At 43.7% G+C, this 9,038-nt stretch overlaps 1 long non-coding RNA gene across 1 annotated transcript; it reads right to left on the bottom strand.

Annotated features, from left to right (window-relative positions):
• Window positions 1–604: 604 nt before the first annotated feature.
• On the bottom strand, window positions 605–8,784 carry LOC122390578. Its single transcript, XR_006258179.1, has 7 exons — window positions 8,561–8,784; window positions 8,363–8,411; window positions 8,032–8,094; window positions 7,700–7,762; window positions 7,369–7,431; window positions 5,652–5,733; window positions 605–2,850 (listed from the first exon to the last, which is right to left on the bottom strand). It is a non-coding gene; the product is annotated as an uncharacterized LOC122390578 (long non-coding RNA).
• Between the last annotated feature and the right edge of the window lie 254 nt (window positions 8,785–9,038).

Raw genomic sequence — 9,038 nt, 5'->3', positions numbered from 1 at the left:
ACGCGGATGTGAAAAAAGTACTTCGCCTTCAATCAAACCATAACGAACCATGTGCTCCGGCTGACACCCATCACGATCAGACTCTGTGGCACGACTCAATGCGAACAAGAGTGCCTGCCTGGACCACGACAGGCCAGCCTGAACCCTATGAACAGCTATCTACTCAAAAGGACTGAAACGGAAGTCAATCCAACCCTTAGCAAACCTGGGCTCTTCAGATAAAAATCAGGAGGCCGGGCGAAAGGTCCGCCTCAGACCGAACACCGGCGGACCACGCCGTTCCCGACCGGGGTGTCTGAAGAATCAGAGCACGGGCCGAGCCGTCCCGGCCTGCCCGGGCCGCTACCGCACCCTGTGTGTATTTGGACAGAGCCACACCCAGTCAGGTCCGTGCCGAACTGAACGGTGCTGGGCCGAGGGCACTGGATCGCATCGTGTGCGTCCTTCCGACGTCCGTCCGACTGTGTTCTAGTGCTGCTGTGAAGTCTCGCTACCATTACAATCCGCCATTGGCATTGCATCCGAAATGCATTGCGATTAGCTCCAGTATCTAAGACGCGGCATAATTGGTAGCAATCGGCTTTCGATAACGCTGAACAGAGCATTGCTAGAAGATGTGTATATTATGACAAGCGGCACAAATGACGCTACAATATGTGACTAAAGTACGCATACATATACGATACGACACAAAACACAAGCTTATGGTCAAGATGGTACGGTTGCATCACGTGAAAACGGGTTTTTCAAACAAGTCTGGTACTTGGTAGCATGTAATTAATAGTGATTTGGCAGTTATCGCGAGACAAGGTAACACTAACCATCAATGACGGTGAACAGCTTGGGGTTATTTTTGCGGGAAATGTGAATTATTCCACTGTCCACAAGATATTATAGTATCTATGTACAGCACTGAGAGCATTGCCCCGATGTGAAGATCATCCCGATAGCTACATCGAATGTCCTTTGAGGAATCATATTATGTATGTAGGCACAAAAACTCATTTACCGATGTGCGTGAAGTTGGCGTCGGATTCGGATTCGTATTCAGCGTCGAGTACCGAATCACTTGAAAACGTCATATCTGGTCAATTCGGGGACGGGGAGCACGAATATGACATTAATTTTGCCCTAGCAGGTATCCCTTATCCCTTAATCGTCCCTTAAATGACGGGGCGCGCAAAAAGTGCCTCAGGGGTTCTTCTGATCGCGAAAATAATGGTCCCAGGCGATTCCCCGGGTCGATATCTAGCCGCACCACCACTAACTTCACACGTGCCTCATATCCCTCATCCCTTAATCGTCCCTTAAATGACGGGGCGCGCAAAAAGTGCCTCAGGGGTTCTTCTGATCGCGAAAATAATGGTCCCAGGCGATTCCCCGGGTCGATATCTAGCCGCACCACCACTAACTTCACACGTGCCTCATATCCCTTATCCCTTAATCGTCCCTTAAACGACGGGGCGCGCCAAAAGTGCCTCAGGGGCTCTTCCGATCACGAAAATAATGGTCCCAGGCGATTCCCCGGGTCGATATCTAGCCGCACCACCACTAACTTCACACGTGCCTCATATCCCTTATCCCTTAATCGTCCCTTAAATGACGGGGCGCGCCAAAAGTGCCTCAGGGGTTCTTCCGATCGCGAAAATAATGGTCCCAGGCAATTCCCCGGGTCGATATCTAGCCGCACCACCACTAACTTCACACGTGCCTCACATCCCTCATCCCTTAATCGTCCCTTAAACGACGGGGCGCGCCAAAAGTGCCTCAGGGGTTCTTCTGATCGCGAAAATAATGGTCCCAGGCGATTCCCCGGGTCGATATCTAGCCGCACCACCACTAACTTCACACGTGCCTCATATCCCTTATCCCTTAATCGTCCCTTAAATGACGGGGCGCGCCAAAAGTGCCTCAGGGGTTCTTCCGATCGCGAAAATAATGGTCCCAGGCAATTCCCCGGGTCGATATCTAGCCGCACCACCACTAACTTCACACGTGCCTCACATCCCTCATCCCTTAATCGTCCCTTAAACGACGGGGCGCGTCAAAAGTGCCTCAGGGGTTCTTCTGATCGCGAAAATAATGGTCCCAGGCGATTCCCCGGGTCGATATCTAGCCGCACCACCACTAACTTCACACGTGCCTCACATCCCTCATCCCTTAATCGTCCCTTAAATGACGGGGCGCGCCAAAAGTGCCTCAGGGGTTCTTCCGATCGCGAAAATAATGGTCCCAGGCAATTCCCCGGGTCGATATCTAGCCGCACCACCACTAACTTCACACGTGCCTCACATCCCTCATCCCTTAATCGTCCCTTAAACGACGGGGCGCGCCAAAAGTGCCTCAGGGGTTCTTCTGATCGCGAAAATAATGGTCCCAGGCGATTCCCCGGGTCGATATCTAGCCGCACCACCACTAACTTCACACGTGCCTCATATCCCTCATCCCTTAATCGTCCCTTAAATGACGGGGCGCGCCAAAAGTGCCTCAGGGGTTCTTCCGATCGCGAAAAGAATGGTCCCAGGCGATTCCCCGGGTCGATATCTAGCCGCACCACCACTAACTTCACACGTGCCTCATATCCCTCATCCCTTAATCGTCCCTTAAATGACGGGGCGCGCCAAAAGTGCCTCAGGGGTTCTTCCGATCGCGAAAAGAATGGTCCCAGGCGATTCCCCGGGTCGATATCTAGCCGCACCACCACTAACTTCACACGTGCCTCATATCCCTTATCCCTTAATCGTCCCTTAAATGACGGGGCGCGCCAAAAGTGCCTCAGGGGTTCTTCTGATCGCGAAAATAATGGTGATGAAGATTATTAGCCAGATGCTTATCATTTTCATACTGCACCTGAAACGAAGGAGAAGAGAATGTGAAAATAAACCTGTTTACTTGATAATAGCCGTTTTCACGACGGCCATCTGGCACACATTTGTTGCACGTTTGGTGCAGATTAGATGCAGATTTGGTGAAATTGGGTTCAATGTGTTTATTAGTAGCTATCAGCTAGGGTTGGACTAATTGCTTATATGCCTGCTTTGTCAAACTATGAGACATTATCATCGATTAAAATACCAAAATAATTTCATTACATGAAGATATTTGCTCTACAAGAGATAAGGTGCAGATTTGGTGTAAATTAGGTGCATTCGCCGGATAGCCCGTCGTGAAAACGGCTAATATTATGCTCAATGACCTTTCAAAATTTGATTATCTCGAAGCTAAGGCCATACAGCTGTTTTGGACGAGCGTTGTCATTGAAAAAAGGAGATGAAAAAACCGATTGAAAAAAGCAGGTGTCTGCGCCAAAACCTATCTGCAAGCTATTTAAAAGTAAATTTGCAATGAAAGGCCTTGGAACGCTCAAATGGCCGATTCAGGTAAGACAAAGAATCTGCTACATGAACTTTACTTTCATTATGTGGCCACCTAAAGAGATATGTCCGAAGTCGGAGGCGGATGTGGAGTCGGAGCTGGAGTCGGAGTCGATTTTTGAAGTCGGAGTCGGAGTCGGAGTCACCGAAAAATCTAGACTCAGCATCCCCGGTAAAAATGTCCTAGAAACATTTAGAATTGACTCTTTAGTGACCTGTGACCAGAGCTGGATTTATTTTTGTTACGATTCAGAGACCTAGAGAGAGAGAGAGTTCCACGGAAGCGCACTGACTCCCCAAGACGTAAGGAAGCCAGGCAAATAAGGTGCACTGAGAGGCTCATAATGATCCCGTTCTTTGACAGTTCCCGTCTTCATTAACTGTGTCTTCCAAGGCCTGATAGTCAACAAGAAATACTGCGTAGGGAAGGAGTACTCGGAAAACTGTAGGGAAGGGGGGGGGGGTTGCATGAACTGGCCGGACGGGCGATGGTTAAAAAGTATATTCGCACTGCAGGGCCTTGGAGGACGGAAAGGGTGGTTTCAGGAGAGATTAAAAGATCTCTGATATAAACTTGGCTGTCATTTTATGGACTGCTAAGACTACATAAGACTGCTCAATGTCCGGAGTCGGAAGTGGATTTGGAGCAGAGTCGGAGTCGATTGTCGAAGTCGAAAAAATCGTATTTTTTATTTTAAAAACCGTATTTTTTTCAACGGACAAAAAAATACGGCTTTGCAAGGTCTGCAAAGCTGCCGAATATTACCCCGATAGCAGAGCTATTTGGCTTTGCAATCTGCGGCTCTCCATAATTCATAAGGGGCTCTAGCTAGACTTAAACTAAAAGTATCGTCGCAATTATCTCGTAAATCCGCATCCAAACAAATTTGTTGACCTCGAGAGCCAAGTTTGCCCCCCCCCCTCAGATCTCGAGAACCACGAATCGGAGCTTCGAACGGTAAACGGCGTTAGATAGTTCGTTGAAAGACTTACAACTTTTTTATCAAACTTGTTTTGAGTCAGATCAATATTGAGGTCACCAGAGGTCATCAAAAATGAGATGTTTCATGTTTGAAACAGTTACTTGCATGACCTTGATAGGTTAACTTCAAAATTTGAACTAGGAAGGTCACGCTGGGTACCAATCAATGCGTCATGACCAGGCAAACAGTTGGATACCATTTACAAGTCATTAGCACCGTCATATCGTGTTTTATTGGCTACAACTATTAAACATGACCTCAGATGACCCTTCCCGGTGCCCTTGTCAGTACATTGAGGTCATTGCAGATGAGATAATGTGTCATAATCCTGAAAGAATTGGAGGGCTTTGACTCGTTTGCTCGAAACAGAAAACATTTCAATATTTTCCCATAGGCTTGTAATGTAAAGATCACGACTCTGACCTGACCTCAGGTCACAGATATACAAATTCTGAGGTATACAAATTACACATACTGGTACTGTGATGAGGACCTGAAGAGAGGAAATTGCTCCGTGAAAAACTCCAGCTCTGACGTGATTGCAAACTTTTATGATGTGGTGTCAACAAACCCGCTCCGGTGACCTGACCTGACCTGACCCGGCATGTGTTTTGGCTGAAATGTGCGCAATGAATATTTAGGAAAAATCTTATTTGTTTATTGTTATAATTAATATACAACGACATCCACTCGAGTAATGGCTTTTCAGTCGAGGCACATTAGATAGATCCTAGATAAGATAAAGCATAAAACACATCCCACGGAAGTCTTGCAAACCACAACATTTGTGCCTATCACCCTGCAACTGCCTGAATCGAAATATGTGTGCTGTTGTGCACCGTTCGCCTGGATGTACTAGACAACCCCTTTGAAATGCTAAATTTCTTGTACTTTTGAACTGCACGGTACATTAATTGCCTTTTTCCATAGTTTACTTTTACACGGGGTAAACGGAGTTGAGTTGACTGTCTGGTGTCGTTGGCAGCTCTCTCGAGGTTAAACGCCAGCGATGAGCGAAGCTTACGAGGTCTACCGGCTGTGATAATACCATGGATCAAACTGATATCGAAATATCTTACAAAACGGGTGGGTGGATAGCCCGATTCACAATTAAGAGTCTACTAACATGGCCATATGGTCTACGGCCTGAAACCACCCTTGCAGCGAAGTTGAATAGTATTCTGTAGTTTGGAGACATTCGACTGATTTGTGCTATCATACATCTGTGCAGTGTGCACAGTACCGAACTATAATTTCAGAGTAAACTTAAGCTATGTTTATACTTAATACTTACCATTGGCCTCATGTTTTGTGCGTCTTTCAGGGCGGGTTCGTCCTTCCTGACTCTAGAAGGATCCCGACTCCGAGGCAGAGACCTGTAAATATAAGTGCAAGTTAAACACGGCTGTGATTGTTTGTCCCGGAGTTATGTCGCATTATGAACGGCAATAGTACGATGCAACGTATTTAAAAAGCACCTTGATCTAGAGCAATGTGCAAGGCTTTGGATAATTCCTAAAACTTACATACAGTAACGTTGCAAGAATGTTTCAAGTTGGCATCAACGTTAAACCGCGCCCCGTTGGGCTCTGCCGAGCAACGCGCTATGTTGGGGGGGGGGGCAATTTGCCCCCCCCCTAAGATCTCGAGAACCATGCAACCTAGCGACAAGCGGCAAACGGTGTCGGATAGCCCCATCAGGGAACTACCTTGTGTCCCAATTGTATTGACCTAGGTCAAACCGATGACGTCACAGGTCAGGTCAAAAGTCGAATTTTCACCGTTTACAGGCATTTGAAGAAATGCGTTGTAAAATCGAGTAAAATGCATTTCATTGAAAATCATCGATGTGGAAATGTTTTTCAAATACATATTTTGCTATTTGAGGTAACTGATACCAGGTCAGGTCACAGAGGTCAGGTCACTGAGGGTCACAATATGAAAATATCATGTGATGCGTGTATTATGATCCATTTTATATGCCAAATACGATTATGTGGGTCAGGCAGCCTTGGAGGTCAGTTTAGATTATTATGTTCTGGTGAAGGTCAGGTCAAGGTCAGGTTATATTAGGTGAAATTTTTGAAGTTGATATTTTTGCATAAAATGGGTAGCGATTTGATGCAGCTCGTCACGGGAAGAGTTCAATGGTGGTCTTTGTTTTGCCCTAAGTGGTCTAGAAGCGCTAAAAATTGAGTTAAAAAATTTGACGTCATCATTTTTGAACAGCTTTTCGCTATAACTTGGCCCAAAAACGAGATATCGATCTGAAATTTGATATGTATATAGAAGAGCGCAGGGACTATCAAATATATTCCGTTTTTTTTCGAAATTCGGATTTCTTTGGTTTTTTAGTTTTCTAAAAAAACAATTTATTGAATTTTTTGGGTTCAAAAACCCAAAAGTTTGGAAATCCGTGATAACAGTTTTGTAGCGATGCTTTTTGTCTACATGACCATATAAAGAACTTTGAAATTGCTTGGTAACTGTAGATTTGGTGAGCGTTTCAAGATTGCATGTTTTTTGCTCATTTTTGCTGGAACATGACCTCAGTTTGACTTCAATAACTCCTGACCTAAGGTGACCTAAGACTTGAAATTTTGTGTGAAGGTGTCAAATTGATGCCCGGGAAAGTACTTAAAATTTGGCGGCGCTGCGCGCCGTCGTTTTCTTGCTATTTAGGAAAAACCACAGGGAGGGCCAAATTGCCCCCTTCCCCAACGGGGCGAGGGTGAAGGTCAAGTCGAGACACGAAAGACGAACAGTAGAATACGATATGTGCGAAGCATGTTTAATGGGCGATTTTGTTCCAAAAAAATATTGAGAATACACAGTTAGGGAAATGTACAATATTTAGCGAAACTCAGGTCTAGGTTCACATCGACTTAGGTAAAGTTTTCATGTTATTTGTTAGGACACAATGCGGTGTCTAACCGATGCAGTTTTTTGCGACGAATAAAAATGATGCGAGGTAAAACTTCAGAGTAAGGTAAAATAATGTTTCTACTTACCGTTGGCTGAGTCGTCCAACGGTTGGACGTCGTCCACAATCTGTCGTCCAACGGACCAAGTACCTGTCAACGTATTTGCAAGTTACAATTGATTTATACGTTGTTATATCTTAGACGTTAATATTAAAGGATAATGTATTATCTCACAGCATAGTTAATGCTTATCATTTTAAAACATAAAAGTATTTACTTGTCATAGTTCAACCATTTACCATATATGATGTAGAATGAAAAGGATCTGTTAGCCCTTTCAGATGTGACATGCAAGGTTTGGAAGGTTTTTGTCGAAACGGGATATTTAATTTCTTCAAAATATAATGTTTCTACTTACCGTTGGCTGAGTCGTCCAACGGTTGGACGTCGTCCTCAATCCGTCGTCCAACGGTCCAAGTACCTGTCAACGTATTTGCAAGTTACAATTGATTTATACGTTATTATATCTTAGACGTTAATATTAAAGGATAATGTATTATCTCACAGCATAGTTAATGCTTATCATTTTTAAACATAAAAGTATTTACTTGTCATAGTTCAACCATTTACCATATATGATGCAAAATGAAAAGGATCTGTTAGCCCTTTCAGATATGACATGCAAGGTTTGGAAGGTTTTTTGTCGAAACGGGATATTTAATTTCTTCAAAATATAATGTTTCTACTTACCGTTGGCTGAGTCGTCCAACGGTTGGACGTCGTCCTTAATCCGTCGTCCAACGGGCCAAGTACCTGTCAACGTATTTGCAAGTTACAATTGATTTATTCATTGTTATATCTTAAACGTTAATATTAAAGGATAATGTATTATCTCACAGCATAGTTAATGCTTATCATTTTAAAACATAAAAGTATTTACTTGTCATAGTTCAACCATTTACCATATATGATGTAAAATGAAAAGGATCTGTTAGCCCTTTCAGATATGACATGCAAGGTTTGGAAGGTTTTTGCCGAAACGGGATATTAAATTTCTTCAAAATATAATGTTTCTACTTACCGTTAGCTGAGTCGTTCAACGGTTGGACGTCGTCCAACGGTCCAAGTACCTGTCAACGTATTTGCAAGTTACAATTGATTTATACATTGTTATATCTTAAACGTTAATATTAAAGGATAATGTATTATCTCACAGCATAGTTAATGCTTATCATTTTAAAACATAAAAGTATTTACTTGTCATAGTTCAACCATTTACCATATATGATGCAAAATGAAAAGGATCTGTTAGCCCTTTCAGATATGACATGCAAGGTTTGGAAGGTTTTTGCCGAAACGGGATATTTAATTTCTTCAAAATATAGGAGCGCGTGATTTCAGGTATCATGTTCTAAATAGATGGCATTTTTCGTGTAGGAAACCCAAAATGACTTTTGAAATGTGACTTATATTTCGAGACCATATTTTGCCGGAATTGCAAGCGGTGTATGTCATCTCACACTATACGCGTGTTTCCAGTCTGACTTCACTTATAATTCACTTATAAAATAATTATCTTGTAATTCACTTATGATTATATAATTCTCTAAAACATCTGTCCATACTTACAGTTTTTGCCGAAGGAAAAGCACACCACCATTGCCGCTGTCACGAACCACAAAACGCGGTTTATCCATGGTTTGTTCTATACCTTGCGCGAAATTGACGTACAAACCGACCGAAATAACCACAATCCG

The sequence above is a fragment of the Amphibalanus amphitrite genome, unplaced genomic scaffold, assembly GCF_019059575.1.
Source record: "Amphibalanus amphitrite isolate SeventyFive unplaced genomic scaffold, NRLGWU_Aamphi_draft 000020F_arrow, whole genome shotgun sequence".
In the NCBI taxonomy this organism is placed as follows: domain Eukaryota; kingdom Metazoa; phylum Arthropoda; class Thecostraca; order Balanomorpha; family Balanidae; genus Amphibalanus; species Amphibalanus amphitrite.
Note: the sequence above shows the minus strand (reverse complement) of the source record. Positions and strands in the feature narration are given on the sequence as shown.